General features: G+C 37.5%; 1 protein-coding gene across 1 annotated transcript in view; it reads right to left on the bottom strand.

The window, feature by feature from the left end:
* Positions 1–2,937, bottom strand: part of LOC139945517 (uncharacterized) — a 56,336-nt gene extending 53,399 nt beyond the window's left edge. The window contains exon 1 of the mRNA XM_071942888.1: positions 2,668–2,937. The gene's annotated coding sequence lies outside the window, so the exon portion shown is untranslated. The remainder of the gene's footprint in view (positions 1–2,667) is intronic.
* Positions 2,938–23,542: the final 20,605 nt, after the last annotated feature.

The following is a 23,542-nucleotide window of genomic DNA, read 5'->3' as shown; positions in this document are numbered from 1 at the left end:
ATTGTAGCCACTCAGAGCTGTGTCAAGTGTGTTTATAGGGTGGGGGAGTTTATTGCTGACCAACCAACAGCTTTGCGTCACGTTCCCTATTGATTCTGGGCAATCTATAAAAACCAAAAGAGATGTGCGTTTTCTTGTTTATTTACCAGAAGCAAGATGACTTTGTTTGTCAAAAGTAAATATTAATATTGTAATGATAAAATAGAATTATCTGTTGCAAACTGCTTATACCAACCCAAACGACTCCTGGTATAATACATGCAAATTTAGTTTAGTTAGGATTAAAAGAAAGACTCTGCTAGGCTCAAAGCATCAGACCATTATAACCACGATGTTTTATAATTTCCCTTTTTTCAGAATGTGACGCGCCATTAATAAAGGTAGATTTGCTCAAGAACAGTAAGAGTGAATATCTAAGAACCACCTCTCTTTCCTTGAGTGAAATATATCTTGGTTTGATCCGACTTTGATGGATTTGAACGAGCAGTGCTAGTGTTAATCGTAATGATAAGAATATACACACTTGGAAATTGATTGGTCTTAAGCAGCCGAAAGCTGATTGATCTAGGATTGCTCGCAAGTCTTGGAGTGTACCACAAGAAACCACGCAGCTGTTTTTAATCAAGACCTCAACTTAAGTGGAATCTTTGTGACTGAACTCAATCAATTAATCCACCAGAAGACGATTAAGAAAAGAAAAAGTAATAACTTAAAAGGAAACGCAATATCAACATACTAGTACACCGGTGATTGATTATAATTCAATATTGCAGCTTTCGATTTATCGAATTGATAAAGTGTAAAGTAAGGTTTTAAGAAGCACATCAGGGCAGTGTTGCTCCAATGGCAACATCCTAACCCTGGAAAATCATAAATTTAGGTCACTTTTTTGTACCGATTATTTTTCTTAACCCCAGCAACTGTTTAGTTTGATTCAATTATTGCATCTCATTGACCTTAATGTGACGACATTGGGAATCCTGAAGCAAATAGTTGCGTTCATTGTGTGATAATGGAGTATTTCTTTGTGGAGCTGTCTCTGTGTTAAATTGTAATAACCTTGGTTCTTGCGTACACAACCTAGATTCCTTTAAGACAATTCTTCAAGGCCATATTTCATGGCTCTGCTTAAGTTAGCAAGTGATTTGTGCTTACGTAAGCAGGGAGTTTGGCAGTTACGCTAAGCGTATTTCAAAGGTTAGCGGGGATTTTTGTTTGCGTCTTGTATACTCGTGTATAAATTATTTGGCACAAACCTTCAAGCGAAGAATGGTGACTGTAAGCGCAGAATTCAGCGGTAAGCAGAACTATGAAATTGAGCACTGACGTTGCATAACTTTGCCCCATAAAGGGATTTTATATTTAAATTGCAGATGTTCAAAGCTGACTGTACCATTAAACTTCGAAAGGTATAAAACAAAACAGCCTAGCTAGATAGTTCAGAATCTGAGAATTTGTTTTATTAAACATAATTTTGGAAAGTGTTCTCACAACAAATGTTGTTTTAAGGCATCAGTTAAACCACTGAATGTTGGGTATACTGGTTAAGTCGATAAGAGCGCTGCAGTGCTCAATTGAAGTGTGGGTTCAAGCCCGGTCGTGAAACCTGTGTACTTAAGCAATACACTTAACCATTATTGATACGACCTTCGGATGGGCCGAAAAGCCGTTGGTCCCGTGCGATGTGTAATGCTTGAAAAGAACGTGCACTTATCGAAAAGAGACCAATGAGCAAGATATGTACGCAGGCACCTTTTTCTGTAGTTAACACAAACTCGATAACTGTTTTGGTTCCAATATAGAATTTTGGTTGCTATTGTGAAAAACTCATCAATAGTAGCTGGTAAGGGGCAAAGTTCCCCCTCCCCATCACACATACACAGAAATGTCCCGGTGTAAAGGAGGACAGCAAATTTTGTTGCTGACAAAACAAACAAAGACAGACTGGGACAGGAATATCTGTTAACACTCCGTAGGCCTACTTGTTTTTATACCAGGCTTCCCAATAATTGATAATTATGGAAGGTGTGGTTAATGCCGACGGTTCCAGCTCGTCCGAGTTTCAACTGGTACAGCTTTTAGAAATAATTAGGTCATATCAGTTAACTTACTTATGAAATCTGAACCTGAAAAGGTGTCCACAAATTGCCCCCTCCCCGCCCACACACTGCGTCTGAATACATAACATGAACAAACCTCACACATCTAAGTTTTCTGTCCAGCGCGCAACAATCGAGTTGTGAAACTCATCAACGTTTGGCGGAGTTTTCTTGATTAAAAAAAAATCGTACTCAGAAGTTGTGGTAAGAAATATCGACCCCAGTTTCACCACCATCTAGCAAATTGTACTTCTCGCCTGCTAATTAAAGTTGAGACCAAAATAGGACGTCTCCGAGTCCTAATCAGTCAGAATGTAATTCCATTTTTTTCTTCTTCTTCCAGAGCTACTAGTGAGCTTACGAAACCGAAATCAGGAAATTAAGCCCGCCAAATTGTTAAATGTGGAAGAGACTTTAGCTTCAAGCATGGAGGAATACGTCTTCGAGACACAAGCATGCCGTCCAAACATGAAACGGAAGTACTTACACTCCACTGAACAGGCACTTGAACTATGTTTGAAAAGGGACCGCTAATGATTATAGTAACTCACTGGAAAAAAAAACTTACCTCAGGCAACTCTCTCAACACTGGCCAGAGCCGCTGTAACCAAACAACGACTTTCCAACGCTCGAATAAAAAGTGAACTTCCAAGTCGCTTCCCCCAAAAAATACTCGTTGAGGCTGTGAACTTAAATAGGAAGAACACCGTTGTAGAACAAGCAGCGGGGCTACCTCCTCTTGCTGATTTGTGCGTAGCTTTTTTTGTCTTACTTCAAAATGAATCTGTTGTGGGTCGGTCTGAACGAATCGGTGAGTTCCCCCCTGACTGAAGGAATACGCTTTACCTCCAGCCTTAAAGAGAGAGGAGCCAAGCCGTACACAGTGGAGGCGTGTACGTGTTTCACGTCAGTCGGTGTTAAACCCGACGGCCATTGTATATATCGATTATTCACAGACAATAGAAATTAATTTAGCAGACGTCCTGGAGCCTCTTGGTTTATCTATGAGGAGGTGTGTTCAGCTGAAATGTGGATTCTGTCAATTTGTACATTTCAAAATGATTGCCAATGGAATAAGTACGCACAGATCACCCCGAATAAACACCGACCAGTGATCTACTTGACCATAATCTGTTTCACCCTTGCATTTATGTGTTACTGCACATATGCCTACTTTTCCGAGTTCTGTGAAAAAAGAAATTCACAGGGGAATCACTTGGTAGGATTCAAACATTGCACATTTCTAAATGACTGACAATCGAATAGGTACACGTACAGCCCCGGCCAGTGTTCTATATATACTTAAACCAAATAATTGTGTTTCCCCTAATTTACACCAGTGTGTGTATTAAGCACTGTTTACTCAGTACTTTCCCGAGTTCTGTCAGAACATTTCCAGAGGCAAAGCAACCAGGTGGGGTTCGAACCCACGCTAGAGCCTCTTTCTATCTGAGGAAGTGTGCCTAGCTGAGGTAGTCAATCGTACATTCAATGGTTGGCAATTGAATAAGTACACAGATTACCCCAAACGAACACCGGCCAGTGCTTACACAATAACATTTATTTTTACCTTTGCACTAAGTGTTTTTGCACATGTATATATTTGTATTTTACCGAGTTTTGTGAAAACAAGACCATAGGTAAATCACTCGGTGGGATTCGAACATGGTAAATTTCAAAATGATTGGCAATTAAATAACTAACACTGAGACAACCCCAAAACGAATACTGGCCAGTGCTCTATTTAAAGCTAAACAATTATAATTTGTTTTAACCCTTAAACCAATGTGTAAGTAGATGTCTACTACGTATTATCCCGGCTCGCGGTGGCTAGAGGTATTTCGAACGTGTTAACCCTTGGAAATTAATTCACACTTTGACACTTCTACACAGCTGCATTCATAAAACAGTCGTCTGACATATTAAACAGCGCCATCCTCGCTTCGAAATGCAGTGAACAAGGGGACAAACCACGCACACATCGGACTAACAACAATATAATCTTTGTACATCCGTGCCGCGCTTCATCTGCAATCAAAATTTGTCCATCAAAAGGTGTGTTTCTATGGTAACGTGACCAATATCCACTTGGTTGCCAACACAATCACATTTTGGTAAAAGAACTGAAGAAGCAATTTGGAATAATATGGAAAAGCATCTTGTTCAAGGATACAAATGTCACGACCGGGACTCGAACCAAAACTCTTGATTAAGTTAAGGAGAATGGACGCTAAGTTCGTGGGTAGAATGAACGAGCCGAATGCGAATACATCGAATCTACAATTTAGGTTTCATGACTTAAACGACGTTTGGTCACAATTATGCAAATTTTTAACATGTTTCAGCTGAGTTTTGCACATCGCGTTATCTTACAATTTGGAAAGACGGTCATTTTCAAGTTGAACTATAGGCCTTTCACCTAATTTGTAACGAGTCTACAGTTAAGCGTAGATTCGTAATAGAATTATACACTTTCATCAATGGAGTGACGTCACAGAAATAGTTTAATCCCAAATGTAACCCCAGTAAGAAGACGCTTGTTTGTAATAATTCTTTCATATTGAAGTAAGTGGGTGGGAACATCGAATTAGATTAGGAAGGACTGGTCCCTGGTGAGTTGAAAAGTGGAGAGGGGATGTTCTTACTTGATAGATTATCCGATACCCTAGTGTCGTAATTATGAATGTAGGTTCTCCTTGTAAAACATGTCTTTGTGTTCAATGGCTCACAGTGTTTATTACGTTCTGGGTATTTCATTTTCCCCCAAACTAAAGGGTGTAGGCCTTAATGACGTGAGTTTTATCGCACATTCGCCATAATATTAGTTTAAGAGTCTTGTTTTGGATGACGATGACGTACGTATCGTTAAGACAGACCGATCGTTTCTTCAAGGTCTGATTATCTAAGAAGAAAATGCCTAATATAACTTGTTTGTTTTTGCCTTCTCCTTTTCCCCAAAGATAGCTCTTTGTGTTAGCTTGCCTTTTTCACTGATAACTAATAATTGTGTTTTGCATTGATACCGTACACAAGGCTAAATGTCACACCAAACTATAGTCCTCAAAACGTAATACGTCCTAAAAAATCGTTAAACGGTTTTTGGTATGGCTTCTAGAACGTAAAGCCGTGGCTGGACAATGTGTATTATGTGACCGTTGTATAAAGTTAAATTCTGGTAATCAGTTTGGTCTGTCTGTATACGGGATGAACGTAATATAAACGTATGGTGGCCCTGAAGGGACATCGCATATCGCAAACGTGTGCGCACACGAATGCAGTGTCGTGATACTATTCGCGAATATGTGCGCACACCTATGCAATGTCGTGAAACAATTCGCAAATATGTGCGCACACGTATGCAATGTCGTGAAACAATTCGCGAATATGTGCGCACACGTCTGCGAATATTATTTGCGATGTCGTGAATTTTATTGCATACCATGTTGCATACCTTTGAATAAAATGTCTAGTGATCTGGGAGGTTTCTTTCCAACAGTGAGATAAGCGGTAGTCATTGCAGCAGTAGTCTTTGTTGTGAGGCAAGCGAGGCGGGTGGTCTTCCTTGGCCTGGTGCCAAGTTCCTGGGTATACACATGCTTTACAGAGGGAGCCTGCTGGATCGGTAACAAATTATCCACAACTATGACATCATCCTAATGGTATGCAACATGGTATGCAATAAAATTCACGACATTGCAAAACAAATCGCATTCGTGTGCGCACATATTCACGATTTGGTTCACGAGATTGCATACGTGAGCGCACATATTCGCGATTTGTTTCACGACATTGCATACGTGTGCGCACATATTCGCGAATTGTTTCACGACATTGCATACGTGTGCGCACATATTCGCGAATTGTTTCACGACATTGCAAACGTGTGCGCACATATTTGCGAACTGTTTCACGATATCGTATACGTGTGCGCATATATTCGCGATTTGTTTCACGACATTGCATACGTGTGCGCACACGTTTGCGTTATGCGATGTCCCTTCAGGGTCACCATACAAACGGACCCGGTGTGTGTGCACACGTACATCCAAACGACGCCCGACCGCACCACGCCCAGCACGTCCATAGTTAGACACAAGTACGGCAATTCCGTTCGTACGTCCTTCTTAGGCCGTGTCCGAATTGGCGACTTCGGCTACAGCTACGGCAGGATCAGCGCGTCTGTCAGTGTTGAAGAATAGCAGACGTGCGCGCCCTAGCCGTAGCTGTAGCCGAAGTCGACAATTCGGACACGGCCCTAATACGTTGTCACTCCGTCCAAATGCGGGACGGGAAGGTCGCGTGAAAGTTTGAGCCGGCTCATCGTCTTGGAGCACCATCCCGATCATACCCGTCCGATCCCGTTCATGAAGTTCATGAATAGACCGTAACAAGTTGTAACAACGTCCACTCCGTTTGCACACAGTTTAACTCATTCGGCTACATTTGTTTTCTTCAGAGTGTAGTGAGAAAGAGTTCGGTATGATTGGGGTATTATAGACATACCCAACTCATTACCAGAGTTTAGGTAACCAGGGTTACATTTAAGACATTTCTGGCCAAAGCTATACGTTCTTCACAGACTAAACCCGTTTTACGATTTTCTTGTAAGGAACCAGACGTTTTGATACTTTGTTTTAGTGTGACCCAACCTGAAGCAGTTTGCAACAGCTAGTTGTCTCGTTTTAAATTCTTTAGTCATAATACAGCTTGAGTAAAGTAAATGAAGCCGCCACTAATTTGATCACTTTTTCCCCGTTCCAGAAGTAAGCAATCTGATCTTGTTTCGACAATTATTTTCCTACGCAACGTCCAGTTAAAATTAGTTAAATAGTCAATGTAATTAGCTGGACCACGTACAATATTGTAACTCATTTCATGTCCATTATTTCTACTAAGTCGGCCTTCAAAACACTGGATTATACCAACACCGAATTAGGCATGGGCGGGTTGGAGATCAAAAGCTACCAAAGTTTGCTAGCGTTGTGAGCGTTATTGGTTCTTTGTCTTATAGTCTAACTCTTACTAAAATTTTGAGGAACGGTGGCCGCTATACATGAGTACGCTGTTTGGTTTGGGTATATACAAACCAATGTACCCAAACCAAGTAGTGTCATAGAACTCTGTCACCATATCTCAAAAAGGTTTATATGCGTCAAATCAAATGATGTTAGGGCGACGAATCAGATATAAATCGTGTCTCGATCAAGGACGATTTCATTTTCATCTGAAAAGGTTGGATTCCAAATTATATTCTGGCGCCAAAATCGATTAGATCATGTGCAGCATTGAGCGCTATCTCAGACACAGTGTATTGATTTTAAGCTCGGCTTTTCAGCCAATAATAGAATAGGGAAACAGCTCTATAAAAAACAGAACAGTCACCGTGGCATACTTCAGAAGAAAAAGGCTGACTCAAACATAAACTTGCAAAACTATTCTTATAATATTATTTTCTGTTCATGGGGATAATTTCTTGAATGAAATGAGGTTTGTTCATTTGAGCCAAAAGTTTGGATACCCTAAACTTAAGTACCGACGGTGACATCCGAGATCATGTGATTGTCTTGATAACCCTCAAGTGCATTGGCTTTACAGGGACATTATTATTTCCTTTTATATGGGATGCAACAAAAGGCACCCAGGATCGTGACAGAACAACCACAACCATAGACTCCGGGTCTAAAAACCTCTGAAAGTGTATCTTTTATGTTACCTCTTACTAAAGAAGCAATTATGAAGAGTGAGGCTATCGTTTACCAGGTTTCTTTGTAAGGGTTCGAGTGAATTCCAGGGAGGTTGGATGAAATGTCTGTTCAAAAAGTGAAAAGCTATCGATTTATGGCACTTCAAAGCGATGGTTTAGAGTTCCGGTATTGATGCATAACGCGTGATACTTATATACAGTTATAAAGAGAAAGGTTTCCCCCCATCCATGCCGTGTCAATATCGTTAAGGTTAACTTATGGAAATAATTTCAAAATATGATTTTTATTTGTGTAATTCGACACCACGATCTGTTTGTTTTTTTTGGTTCACACAAATTGTACCATCATCAACTGAGAATTAGGCGACCTTCGGTTATCTGCAAAGTCCCACTGGAAAATACTGAATGTTGAGTTGCCCTGCTGAGCGTAACAGAGTGGGGATAAGAAGCCATACTAGTAATTAAAAAGGCCCTTAACTAAGTAATAAATCTGCCAATAGCTTTGAATGAGATGTAAAATCAATTAAGTCGGTCTCGAACCTATAACGGTTGAAAGTATTGAATCACAATTCTCATATCACTAAAGTTCTCGAAAGAGGATCATTCAGAGTAAATGTTAAGTATGCAAAACAAAATGTCAGGGTTTTCGAGTTAATTGAAGTGACATTTGGATGTTGTTTTATTGTTTGATTTCTTCTAAAGACTCCCAAAATTACTGTTTATCTTACTGCTCAAATGGCTTACTTAATTTTGATCACAGAAAGTCACTTTTGTTGCAGACCAATTTTCAGAGCTGAGAGAATAATATTGACAGAGAAATGTTTCCCCGAATAATATATAAGTTTTAAAAAAAAGTTTACGGATTGCGAAATTTAAACCTTCCACAGGATGAAATTGAGAAATACAAAAGCTATTTGAGACTGTGATAAAGATCGGATGTGGCTTATTAAAGACGTAACGCGAAGACATCGAAAATATATAACAAAAGCCTTGAATTTTGAACCGGCAATGTTTTCGTGTCAAAACACAGATGAAATTTTAGATAATTGACATTTTAAATGACTTTAGCTGTCAACCTGTCAGTGAATATTGCAGGTGCAAAAGAAACATGTAACTAAAAGTTCTAGTTTAGTTTTATTTTATTTTTTTATATTTCTTATATAAATATGGGAATATATAGCACCACATATTGTTTGTCATCTACATCTCCAAGACGTTGCGTCACATCCAGGCAAAGAAATAAGGAACTTATTGTAACCCTCTAGGGGAGCATTAAGTAAAATCCAATTTGTATGCTTCGGAAGATGTAATAATAGTCTCCTCAAGCAACTCTATAAATGATTGGTCTAACTCATCCTCTATCAGACATAATGACTAGAAGTAGCCCATGCGATCACTAGTCAAGCACTAATTGTATTGGAATAACTATGAATAACTGAGTCGATAGGCAATTTTAAATTACCTGTAAATTCACCAATGGCATTATGTTAACAAAATAAACCGATTTGGTGGAAAACGGCTTTGTATTTTGCTTAGAAACTTGCATTCAAAGTAAACAGATTTGACGAAAATAGACCAAATAATATAAAGTAAACTGATTTGATAACAAAATGAGCAAGGTTTCCAGACTAATGTGTATTTCACTTACTGTTATATCTGGTTCAATGTTATGTAGTTTGCTTCACAAATTGCATCCAAAGTAAACTGATTGGATGAAAAATAAGCAATGTAACCGAATGTGTATGCCACTTATTACCCGACTGGTCTGTTTTGTGTTTTGCTAAAAGCAAAATGCAGTCCGTTAGAAAACTCTAGAAACGTTTCTCAGATTGACATGATTTTAAACTCCTTTCTCTGAAGCCTCATTCCTTAAAAAAAACCTTTTCTAAAAGCTGTCGCTATTTATCAAGTAAATTTTTATGGCAATTAATTTATGGATTGATTACCTAAAAGCATACCTTACCTTTATAGGTTCATCAAATTGTTGCAATTAGCCAAATCAATTCAAATATTGTCAGATGAACATTAATGTATGATTGATAAGAATAAAATATTTTAATTACACAAAAGATCGATCGTTGCCTAATTTTTTGTACATTTATTTCTGGAGTAATGGTCTAATTTCTGATAAATAGACCATGGGGACAGTTTTAGATTGCATGCCAGAAGCAGTTTAGTTTGGGTTAAACAGTTTTCATTGTTTAAAGGGTTTATAAAATAATTGGTGCCCTTAGAGGGATGGGTGTCAAAACCATGTCATGTTGGCAAACGGCTTATAGAGAGACATATCTTTTTTATGACGTTAAAAATGAAATATGTCAGTGCTTGAGGCTTAAAGGGAATGTCCAGCATTGGTAGAACTGACAAAATAGTCGGAGACACTGTTCATGTATTGTGAGATCGACCATACATGGAAAAACAAATCTGTTAAAATTGGGTCTCTTGTGCATCGGAAGAAAAAAAGGGGAAAAACAAGACACAATTTATAGCCTTCATTTTGGGGGTGACAACCAAAATTTGCTTTGCGTTTTGTTAGGTTTTTGAATTTAGTTTTCTCGAGTTTTTCTTTAATTCAGAGGGAAATATTTTGCGGAAAAAATTAATCTCGTATTCAGTCAGCTTACACTAAAATTATAAGTTTTTTTTCTTAACCAACTTTGTAAAATAACTTCAATAATCTCACATGTCGGGCAAAATTTCAGGGTTTTGTTGAAAAACTAATCTAAGTTTTTATTTATTTTGTTCCCCCATCAAAACATGTACCATATATTTAAATAAAAAACAAAAGCTCGTAGTTATAATAATGGACTTACTTCTTTGACAAAACACTAAGTGCAAAGTCACTTTAAACCTTATGGTGCTTATTTCTTGACCGTTGCAGAGACGTTGGCCAAACCACCCCGACTATACACTTTTTATGAAATTGCTAATGAATTACCTCCTGCATTAGCACACCACTTTCCATAATACTTAATAAAAATCTATACACGCAACTACACACATACTCAGCATCTATTACGGAAGATTAATAGGTTTAGCAGCCTGTAGGATTTACATGGCGGCCTTTATGTTTTTACGTCAAATATTTTCATTTTTATCTGAGTTTCAGTGTTGACATTGTGAGTTCAATACTGTCAGGATATCAAACCGATAATTGAGCGGCGAAGGTAAACATCAAACGGGAAGATCAGAATGATTCGGTTGATGCTGTACACCTAACAGGGAAGACTTATAAACGTTAATGGCATGTTGAGTCATTTATAAGCAAAGTGTCTGTTTTGGTTGGTTTTTAATTTCAAAATATTTATAAGACATGGGAGTTTTATCATGTGTTGATAAGCAGATTATTATTTTCATGGTATATCTGAATTTAGATGACATTAAAGTGTTTGAAAGAAAAGGCAAAACACAAAGGTTTGAGATGTTAAATCGAGACAATCGAGACGCACAGATTTATACGCGCGGCGCACAGTATTGGCCAATGAACAACCTCCTTTTGACCTCTAGGTGAGGGCGCCCTACTGAAATGACGTCATATACATTAGGTCAATTTATATAACACTGTAAAGTTGTCAAACCAAAAATCGTGTTTTGTCCCGGTGAGATATCTTCTTAGTTTGTTATTTACCTTTAGTTTGCTTTGCTGAAATTTGTTGCCGTTTGGCTGACTACTGTACACTTAAAATTTTTGTCTTTAATTTTAATTTTATTTTAAAGGATGTTATTGCCTGGGTGTGTTTTAAGGCACTTTGAGTTGTTTACATAAGGCTCAAAACAAATACATTTTTGTGCTCTTATTATTTATAAACATGTGAACCGACTATTTTGCAGTTATGACCAAAACGTTATCTTTTTCCCAACAATAACTTGACCTACTTCTAATTTCCAAGATATTAATCCAAACCATAAAATACATAAATCTGTATCGAAAACACGTTTGAAAGAGGAAACGTTTTATCAAATATCAACACAACCCGACTGTTGCCTGCATGGACGATTTGAATTGTTTAAACAACGACAAACACAACCCACATTCTTTTTTGAAACATTCTTTACTTGAGTTGTTAGTTTAATGGTTGGTCGTGTATACTCCCCCAGCACCCAGCCATCGAGTTCAGACGTGCGTGAAACCACACAATATCAGCATTGACTGTAACACCAAATAATGTGTGATAGAGTCCTGTATATTCTATTACATAAATCTTATGTCAGTTTTTATTAATGGGTTAGTGGATATTTTCACTGAGGAATATTGAGACATACAAACTCATTCTAATACTTCTTTTACACCATGTGTATAGTAGTTGGTTTAGAGCAATATTGGTTCCCGCCATAATCTCAATAAATGAAAAGTCAGACGACGCGTTCGCTACTCAAACGGCCTTGTTCGCTTCCTGTCGAGTATATAAGAGCGATTTCTAAAGATTTTCTTTTTCTCGCAGTCTCCTTGATTAAAAAGAACTACATATGCAGACGTGTTTAGATGTGACACAAGGAAGATAGAAAACAGGTCAGATCTCAAAAGGCCTCAGGAATTAACTCTAAGCCGAGGAAGATTTCACCGAGATACGGGTCGTAGAAAGCAAGTTTTTTGCAAAAAAGCCCTGGTAGATTGACTTGATAAGCTTGCGAGGAACCCTTGAGTAGAGAGAAGAAGAAGGGAAAAAAGTCTAATAGGGAAACTTGAAGCATAAAGTATAACAGTTTGATGTGGAATTATCGAGGTGTCATCTAAAGGCACATTTGACGCGGACTCAGTCCAGCGTGCTAGCGACAGGGCATGTTTCTAAATTTTAGCTATAGGGAAAAAGGCAAATGGTGGTGAACATTACCTAACAATGACAAGACATGGGTTTGAGGCATTGCATGGTGAGGTATCAATTTATTGTTGGTTTCCTGTAACACTATGTGTGTATCTACTTGCCAGGTAGAGTTTGTTCTTTTGATAACATCTACTTGCCAGGTAGAGTTTGTTCTCTTGAGAATTTGTCTTGCCATATATTCAGATACCGCGGAGTACATTTTTCGGCGTTTGGGAGACTTCTCTACTACGCGTACGGCAGAGTAGATTTTTTTCTCGGAGACTTCTTTTGTACCCTGAGTCGATTTTCGGAATTCGGGAGATTTCTCAATTCTGAACAGAACTGTCCTGCTTGTAAACTAACCTGGGCCGAAACTGGGGTGTTCATTTTACACCATGGAATTCGGGAGATTTCTCAATTCTGAACAGAACTGTCCTGCTTGTAAACTAACCTGTTCCGAAACTGGGGTGTTCATTTTACACCATAAATTTTGTCACATGTTACCAAACCAGCATCAAAAGGTACAGCATAGTGTTAAAATAATACTTATTTCTGCCAAAACAATGACATTGGTGTAGTTTTAGGACCCCAAGTCAGGTTGGGTTCTCTCTTCGTTATATATTTATGACAACATCCATCGTGTCCACAGTTACACCATAGTGTTTGCAGTTTTGCATCACCCCTCTCAGCTAATACTCGAGAAGATAGATGCAAAGTTTCCGCCAGTTGTTCAGTTTAGGTTATTATTCTCGCCACATCCAAACCACACAATAGTCTCTCTTGTTGATCTGTTTAATGTGCGAGAGTGTACATAGTGCTTGGTTAGTGCTTAGCTACATCGTTGAATGAAACTCATCAATTTGTGTTGCAATGTAATTGCCCATGTCAACATAATGATTCATGTTTGATCACATTCGGGAATGAAACATTGTTTTCTTAAATAATGTGTTTTAAGATGAACGTTTGGTTATCACTCTTAAAATTATTGTTAATACAAATCGTTGACTCGAGAAGCCTACAGTAGCTTTTGATTGTAAGAGCACTTTAAGAGTCATCTCATCTTGAAGTAATGTGGTTATGGGAAAATATAGCAGATTATGTCCCCAAAATTTGAATCTGAGAAGCGTTACTGACAGTTATGGTTCTCAGGCTGTGTATTCCTAATAAGGATTATTCTTACTTGTGAACATTCGCTCTGGGTTTTCGGTGATAACTAAAGAACGCCGTCCAACTTTTGAAATTAATACTTCACAGGTTAGTTTTATGTTAATCAAACAATTACTAAAACCAAAGGTATGTTTGAGGTCATCCATTTTATTTGGAGAAAACATTTGACGGCATGAATCAAACCTATTTTTAGGTCACATTGATTCCCCGTAGTTTTATCACGTATAATTACAATACACAAATCCATATTAATCAAATGACTTGTCTCTCATGTTCCCCTCATTCCTTAAGGATTCTTTATAATAAACGATCCCATGGTTGATAAATTACCAAAAGAAACAAGAAGCTGGAGTTGATCCTCGGGCGTGACAATTTCATTTCGTCGAGACGACCGAATTGTGGAAAGTCATTTGAAAATGAGATGTAATCATTTTGTTAAAGGCACTGGACACCTTGATGATTGTCAAAGGACTCAATTGGTCATTGGAATGAGAAGAGAATAATAACAGAAAAAAACACAAGTTTGCATGCTGCATAAGCCCCCAAAAGGCTTCAGGTCTGAAGTCTTTTATGAGATTCAGATACATTATTTTGTTTGTTCTTAAAAATCACGTTACTTTAGAGGGAGACGTTTCTAACATGCGTTACACTATCAACAGCTCCCCATTGCTCATTACCAAGTATGATTGCTAAATACATTTGAGTGATTACCAATAGTGCCCAGTGCCTTTAAGCATGAAGAAAGTGACAAGGGAATGTGTTGGCCAAGCTGACTTGTAAATTTTGATAATTAATAAAGAGATTTTTAATTAAAATAATAGAATGTGTCAACTATAGGTTGGATAAAATAGGTAGGTTAGTACGCCAGATGCGTACACTAGGTTGCGTTGTTATTGGGCACTCGCTCGATCTCCCAACGGTCTATGAGTTTAATACTACACTTTGTATTTGACGCGAAATAACACTAATATAGGTTTTCTCGGTCAAATTCGGCAAATGAGCAGTCAATTTAAGTTTCATGCGTTCGAATTAAAGCTGTTTTGCTTTTCCAGTTGTTACTGCGTTTCAAACTCAGAATTCGGCCATTCAATTACGTTTTGGGTCGAGTCAAATTCCTTAAGCACTCTGTTCAATTTAGCGTAGCGTCATTCTTTTTCGTGACACACATGCCTCAAGAAGCGTCTGCGAATTTGAATGCTGCTTTGAAGAATTGTTAAATTGAATGATTATTTTGTTAATTCGAATGACGCAACATTACATTTGACTAATCATAAAATGAAATCGAATGACCCTTTTGAGTACCATTCTATTTCGCGCGAATAAATAGAATAGCTTTGTGGTTAAATTGGCTGCTCGTTTTCCGAAATTGACCGAGAAAACCTATAGTTAGCATTTTGACAAGCTGTAACATCCGGTGCTAATTGGCAGTATAGATGGTTTGGGAATTCCTTTAATGAGGATCATTGCGGTTTCGTTTTCATAGGAGGTCCGATCATCACACAGGGGACAATTCTAGAATGTTGTTAGTTTACAATCAGCGTGACGTCATCAATTGTTGTTGATCACTACGCTACTAATTACATCCTTCGTACCTGAAATAAACACGATCTGATCCTGCCCCCCCCCCCCCGATTGGAACTGGTCAATGGCGTATATTTTAGTATAACCAATAATATAGTATATATAGTGCATTTTTTAGTAAAAGGGACATTACAGAATTTGTTTACAAACAAATATTTCTGTCTAAAATGTCATATTATTTGGGGTTAATCGCTCAGTGAGCATTTTATTCATTATTTTATTAATCGATGCCTTGCAAACTGTGTAATCGGTTTTCACTATTTTCTCATGATCCAGATGGCCGACCGATCTCAAACTTCTACAAGTTTGTCAGTTGATGCGGTTGGTAACATAAGGTACTTACACTGCCAGCAACTGTTTTGTTAGCAACAAACACTATGTTATGTTCCTTTGAAATTAGGATTGTATTTGTTAGAGCATCATGGCAAAATGACAGGATAAGTGGTAATTATCGACCTCGTGCCCACGCTTTGGATCTATTGAGTCGACCCCGACACAGGAACACGAACTCTCGCCCACACTGCCAGGGATCTATGTGCTATATTGGTGTATCACGCACCGTCCAAGGATGATTCGAGTTAGACGGGTGCCATGACAGACAGGTATTGGTTTAACAGTATTCTCATTGGATAAACGTGCAGTGACGTAAGCTTTTCATGTATGTGTTTTGATTGATCCGAGGTGATATTCGGCAGTTGCACCTTTGGATCGTCTTTATGCAGCCGCGTGCATTTGTTTTATTGTACGTAGGATTTGACTGCGAAAATCAATGTGATTTGAGTGCGAGGTCAAAGGTCATTATGGACAGGGATTAGCGTAGGCTCAAGCCTCAAGGTGTGACGTTAGATGTTCAGGTTTTGTCGAGCCAGCTTACATTAATTACAATTATTAACAACGTGAATGCTAATTACCACGGAATGAAATAGTGTGGAGGAGATTTTAGTGACAATTTCGGCAAGAGATCGGCTTGTAAATATTTGAGGCTGCACCAATTATTGTGTTTCCGACACGAATACCTTAGTTATACCTAAAAGGGAAGGTACACGTTTGGTAATTACTCAAAACAAATATTAACTTAAAAACTGACTTGGTAACGAGCATGGAGAGCTGTTGATGATATAAAACATTGAGAAACAGCTCCCTCTAAAGTAGCATAGATTCTGAGAAAGAGGTTATTTCTCACTAAAAAAAAAATAAAAGACTTCAAGCCAGAAGTCTTTTATTCCTATTTGAAAGCACACAAATTCGTCCAATAAGGGTCTTCTCTCATAATTTTCTCGCAACTTCGATGAATTCAGCTCAAATTTTCACAGGCTTGTTATTTTATGCTTATGTTGGGATGGGATACACCAAGTCTGAAGACTGGTCTTTGACAATTACCAAACATGTACCTTCCCTTCCTATCGTTTCATTTTGTTTTCCTAGATTCAAATTGTTGGCATAAAAACGGGTACTTTTTACATAACCATAATACTTCGACGTGAACAGACTCTCAAGGTGCTTTCGAAAGCTGCTGTATATAGGCGACTAAACAAAAGTTCGTTTTCCCATTAACTTTAAGAGTGATTATCAAACATACTGCTTCCCCATTAGGGAATGGTTCAACATTAGCTTTGTTTCAATAACGCACATAATTTCGCGCAGTTTCATTGCATCATAGTTCACACAATGCAAATAAAAAACGCTTGTAAAAATGTTTCTCGGTTTACCACTGGGACGTGTTCAGTGCCCATTCTATTAAACTTCGAATCCATTTAAAAAAAGAACCATCTTTAAGGTTGCCGGTCAAGTTGTTTTTCTGGATTTTTAGACCACTTGGCATCTTTACTTAAAATAGGTTTCCATTCTTTCAAGTTGGTTCGTCTTACCATGGTCTTACAACGTAAATTAATCGGTGCGTGTAGCCCTCAATGTATAATCTGTAATGATAAACATCCAGTAAAGGTTGCCCGCATGTAGTCAATAAAAGCTCAAGAGAAGACACAAATGATAGGGATAGAAAAATTGATATATACGTGATGCAGTCAATAAAAAACCTTTCCTCTAGAATTGTTATTCTCCAACGAAAATGCCAAAGAGTGAAAATCTACAGAATTAGTTGAAGACCTATTTTAGAGCAGAATGACGTCATCGTCCGACATTTTGATTAATGGTATAATGAATAAAACGCATAAAATTATTAGCGAAACACTATTGCGGATAGTCAACTCCCCAAGGTCAAAATAATGGTTTGAATGGACATTGTTTCTCTCACCAAAACCGGGTCAAAATTGACCCGGATCTGGCCTGACCATTAATCTGGAAAAATTTGAAAAGATGACGCCAAAATCCGAATTAGATTAAACCACTTTCCGGGCCAGCCTGATCCGCAAAAGCTTTAAGTCACTTTGGGATCCGGATCGTCCATATTTTCTAACTTCTTACTAGAATCGCACAGCTTTAAGGCGAGAAGGCCACTCAAGGTGATTGCTACAAAAGAGACGGCCACTCTTATGGGAAACAAACCCATACAATTATGTTAATTACTTATTGTGATGTTTAAACATTTACGATCATAACATTGTTTATGAGACGCAGTGGTTTTTCACGTAACGTAGTTTGATGTTATAATGTGTTTGTAAGGTGGTTTTAAAACGATCCACTGCTGGACGTTTCGGTGATAAGTTTTAAATTGTCTTCAACATACATTGTCGACAAAATGCCGTAAAGGGTATAAACAATTAACGTCCGTATAAGCATGCTGGCAGCATCCATTGACGTTTAAGTTCAAGACGGGTAAAGTAAATACGGATATGATTTGATATCAAAGTTCCCCGTCCGCTCTTGGGATCGTTAGGGTGTCATTACCGCGGAACACTTTGATAGTTCGGGCTGCCTTTGTCTCAAGTGCAAACTACGCCACCACATACAACCCGTAAAGTGACACAAACACCTGTGGCAGAAGGAAAAGGGTCATTTCCTAGATATATCAACGCAGCAATCGGAACTGCACTACGTGGAAATGTACTGCAAAGAGAAGTGATTAATTATTGTTTTAATATCCATACCAGGTGGTTTGACTTCTGCGTGTTCACACAAGGTGTTGGCTTGATGAAGCTGGTATTGTTAACGGTTGATGTGTAGAGTTGTTTCCCTTTCATTATGATAGAAGAAGGAGTTAACAAAATATTTAAAATGTCCATCTTATCATGAAAGAAGTTCATCAGCCTGGTAAAATATCAACTTAGCAAATGATTTTTCTATGAAACACAGCCATTACTTACGTAAAATTTGTTTATGTCTCGACTAGTTCTGAGGATGATTAGTAAAAATTGTCAAAACGTTAGTTTTCTTTAGATAAGTAATATGGCTGCGTTTTATAGAAGATTCATTTGCTAATTCATCTTGCAAAACGTGAACTCAAAACGCGAAGAAAAAAACGTGTTAGCTTATTGAAGCTGGCATTGTTAACGGTTAATGGATGAAGTAGTTTCCCTTTCCTTATGAAAAGAAGAAGGAAACGATGACATACAATAAGTCGAACAAATAAAAGGCCACCTTTTAAAACGCGAACTAAAAATATTATGCTCAATAACTGAGTGAAATGAAAAAAAAAAAAAAAAAAAAAAGCAAACGATTGAAATACAACCGGAACCATTTTTAAAGGCAGTGGACACTATTGTTAATTACTCAACAAAATTATTGACATAAAACCTTTCTTGGTGACGAGTAATGGGGAGAGGTTGATGGTATAAAACATTGTGAGAAACGGCACCCTCTGAAGTGCCATAGTTTTCGAGAAAGAAGTAATTTTCCTGGAATTTGATTTCGAGACCTCACATTTAGAACTTGAGGTCTCGAAATCAACCATCTACATGCACGACAAGGGTTATTTTTCTTTCATTAAGGAACACGTTGCCTTGGATCGGACGAGTTGGTCTATAAAAAGCGTTTGAAACCGTTTGTTATGAAATGTATACGGTTAGAAAGATGTTTTAAAAGTAGAATATAATGATCCACACAAGTATCACTCAAAATTGCACGGTTTTCTTTTTACGTCGCGAACTATCACGGTCGGCCATTTATGGGAGTCAAATTTTTGACTCCCATAAATGGCCGACCGTGTTATTGGACGAGGTAAAAAGAAAACCACGCAATTTCGAGGCATGTTTGTGTAGATCATTGTATTCTACTTTTAAATCATCTTTCTAACCATATGCATTTTATAACAAACGGTCACAAAACGCTTTTCAAAGACCAACTCGACCGATCCAAGGCAACGTGTTCCTTTATTATCTCGCAACTCCGATGACTGTTTGAGCTCAAATTTTCACAGGTTTGTTATTTTATGCATATGTTGAGATACACCAACTGTGAAGGCTAGTCTTTGACAATTACCAATAGTGTCCACTGCCTTTAAATCTGTTTAAATTATTGTTAATATCTGTATATTGTTGTAATGCGCACCTGTACATATTTTTTATGAAACTTGCGCATAATAAATGAATAAATTATTATTATTTGTTATGAAACAGACTCACCTATACTATACAGGAAAAGCATGTCTGTCAGAGACGTCATTGTTAGAATAAAGTACCCACAATACAATATGCCTTATTCTCGCACAGTTACTAAGCAAATTAATCATAAAACACACTTTGCTAATTCGGGAACGATTGTTATTCGAGAAGGTTAAACAGGGAAAACCAAATGTTTCATAAAAAAAATTCAAAAGAGAAACATTCTAAAACAAATTTGGCCAACCCGAAGTCTCTGTTTGTACTTCATAAACCCCTTGACCTACATGCTAGTAGTTGAGACGACCCAATGGTATTTAGTCCAATCTACAATGTCTTAAAGTCGAGCAGACTGTCTTGCAAAAGGTCTTGGCGTGGGATTTGAAAACCCGCCAACAATTACCCGAATAATGGTTTTCTTAATACAGTTTTGATGCGCCGAGTGTCAATACGCTATACTCTCGCACCTCTTTTCATCTTCAAATGCCACCACTTTCAATGGATTCTCCATCAACAGCTCAAATGAAAGGGTTACGGGATCCAACCCTTAACCAGTCCTATAAAAGAAATGGCGATTCGATGTCTAAATTAATGAAATGAGATACTCGAAGTATAGAAGTGAAGCATTTGGCTGAGAGGAATGGTTCCTTAACACTTGAATGTATAAGAAAAGGAAGCGACACAACAGAGTATGTGGCCCGGATGTCACTCTTCCTGATTGTAGCTAGATGGGATGCGACGAGATGAGTTAGACTTCCACAGTCGCTAGGGATGTTTATTTTGATGTCTGTCCACGTCTAAACTCAACAGACTTCTTTAGATATCGCCATTGTATTGTTGCCCGTCATATTATCTCAAGAACAATATACATGAGGATAACGAGCTACGGGCTTAACTATTTAAATCAACGGTTCCAGAAAACAATTACCTTTAACATTACAAATTTGCAGTGACACCATCATGACTATAAACCCAGCTCTGTCATGCAGTTATTCCGATATTGACTTTCATGTTCTGTGCATAGTTGCTAGTTTATTTTGATGTCTGTCCACGACACAAACCAACATACTTCTTTAGATATTTTGCTCGTCACATTATTTTAAAGAAAAACAACAACAAAAACCAGGTTAATGAACTACTGGCTTATTTATTTATTTATTTATTTATTTTATTCTAAATCTTTAGACGTACACAATGACTACACTTGGACAGGGGCTTTCAAGGGTATCAAAAGTATCAAAAACTAGCATCTTGAGATGTGTAAAACAACGATAAAAATATATTTACATAGAAAAAGGAGATTGCACCCAAACGCTTTGGAATCACACAAAATTATAACACATTAAAACAACTTAAATCCAGATATTTGACAACAACAGCACCCACCAAAAACCACACGAACAGGACTAAGGGACATCAATAACAGCAAATAATGGACTAAAAACCATGACAACCAAATTAAAACTGGTACAAAAAACATCTTCTAAAACAATGAAGCAGTAAGAAACAAACATAGGCCCACCCTCAGCTACTTAAGAAAGGACATGTACCCCCCACCCCAAACGAAACACTCCAAAGTGAAAGTAGCTGGTTGGTGAATTAGTATACTAATAATGACGTTAATGTTACAAGAGTTTGTCCCTGACGTCTAGTTTAGTTTAACAGTCATGGGATGGTAAAACTATCAATAAATAAATCACTGGAACGTCATGTCCTGTCAAATCCCAACCCACAAACAAGGATTAAAAAAAAAAGTATATATAAGTTTAATAAGCGATGGTGCAATTTCCCCTTTATTATTGATACCAAACAATAAGTTTACCAATTAGGTGAAAACAGATCATTTATACAATCATTGACGCAATTTCCTGTTCTTTATACATTAAATAAAACATTTATGGATTAGCAGCGTATTAGGGTCTCGCCACATGAGGCAACTTTTGCAGGCATCTTGGAGGCAACCAATTGCAGTGCATGCTATCGAGACCACTTTGGTAGTGTAGGAGTAACTTTCAGAACAATGTCTTATGATCTACAAGAATGTGAACATTTATTTGAGAATGGCTATTCTTCTTTGAAATTGCCCGGAACTGGTTGTCTTCGTTGTTGTATTCATGCGTTGAAGCTCCGAAAGATGGTAAACTTTCAAACAAGCACATTCTATCGTTCTAGTTATGCCACTGACATTTTTCTTTCTCAATAAGACAATTTGAATTTGAGTGTGAAAATAAAAAAAACCCTTGTCCGTACGTGCCCCAATACCACACCCACCCCAAGGAATATACGATTTGTATTTTTGCGCATCTCTTGAAAAGGAAAAAGGATCACTCAATTCCAAACAACAATAACTTTAAGAGATTTGAAGGCAATTTACTCAGAGTACTATTGAGCATCAGTTGTTTGAAACAATTGCCCAACGCCTCTAACTAAATATTTACCGAGTTCGTTGTCATGTTTTGAAAATGATTGCATGAAACGTTACCCTTGAAAGGTTTTACAAAATTTAATTTTGGTCAACCACAATATAAATATCGAGTGAAACAGACTTTGTGTTTATGAGTTTTGAACAATTATTTGGTTTGCGGTAACATCACGTGTGTATCTATACAAGCTACGTAGATTGTGTTCTCTAGAGAACTTGTTTTGCTATCGTATTGTATTCCAACTCGGAGTAGATTTTCGGAAATCGGGAGACTTCTCAGTTTTGAAAAGGACTGTCCTGCTTTTAACCTGGGCGCAAGGTACAAGACAACTGCAATAACGTAGTTGTAACTACAATCTATATTTTAATCACACTTGTGTTGTTACAGTCATTGTATTGTGATTAGCTAGTGCATAACAATTTGTGATTGTTTTACAGACAATTACAAATAAAGGAAACATAATGAGTCAATTTGAGTCACACCCATTGCATTACATCCAATCAAGCTAATGTGTCTAGGCGATTATAAGTTAATAAATTACAGATGAACAATATAGACAGCGTAGTCTGAGATTAAATGTGTTGGTAAGGATTGCTAGGGATTATAAAAACATCAATGTTTTATTGTAGTTTGAAAGCTCACAAATTGTTAAGTTCATCCTATAAAACAAATTATCTATTACATATTTCTTTTTGAAAAAAGTCGTAGCCAACTCGAGAAAAATATGTATTATACCGAATAATAAAAACAGTGTGTTTACTTGCTGAAAATTGTACACGGTTTTTCACAAAGTTCTTCATTGAACACAATGGATTAACCTCACATCTTTACATTCCGTGTATTAGGCCTAGGCCTACATGGTTCATCACTCAAAATATCGCAACCATTTCGTCAGCTCACCATCCCTTATAATACATTTAAAGGCACTGGACAACTTTGGTAATTATTAAAGAACAGTATTCTCACTTGGTGTATCCCAATAAGAAGAACGAAAAAATATGTGAAAAATTTGGCTTAATTGGTCATCAAATTTGCGACAGAATATTGAAAGAAAAACACTTTTTTGCATTACTTTGTGTGCTTTCAGATGCTTAATAAAATGCTTCAACTGAAGTCTTTTATTATTTGAATGAGAAATTACCTCTTTCTCCAAAAAGCACGTTACTTCAGAGGCTGCGGCAGCTGTTTCTCACAATGTTTCATACAGCTCTCCATTTCTCGTTACTAAGTCAGATTTTATGCTATATTTTGAGGCATTACATGAGTGTCC

Source organism: Asterias amurensis, chromosome 12 (genome assembly GCF_032118995.1).
Source record: "Asterias amurensis chromosome 12, ASM3211899v1".
Lineage (NCBI taxonomy): Eukaryota > Metazoa > Echinodermata > Asteroidea > Forcipulatida > Asteriidae > Asterias > Asterias amurensis.
Note: the sequence above shows the minus strand (reverse complement) of the source record. Positions and strands in the feature narration are given on the sequence as shown.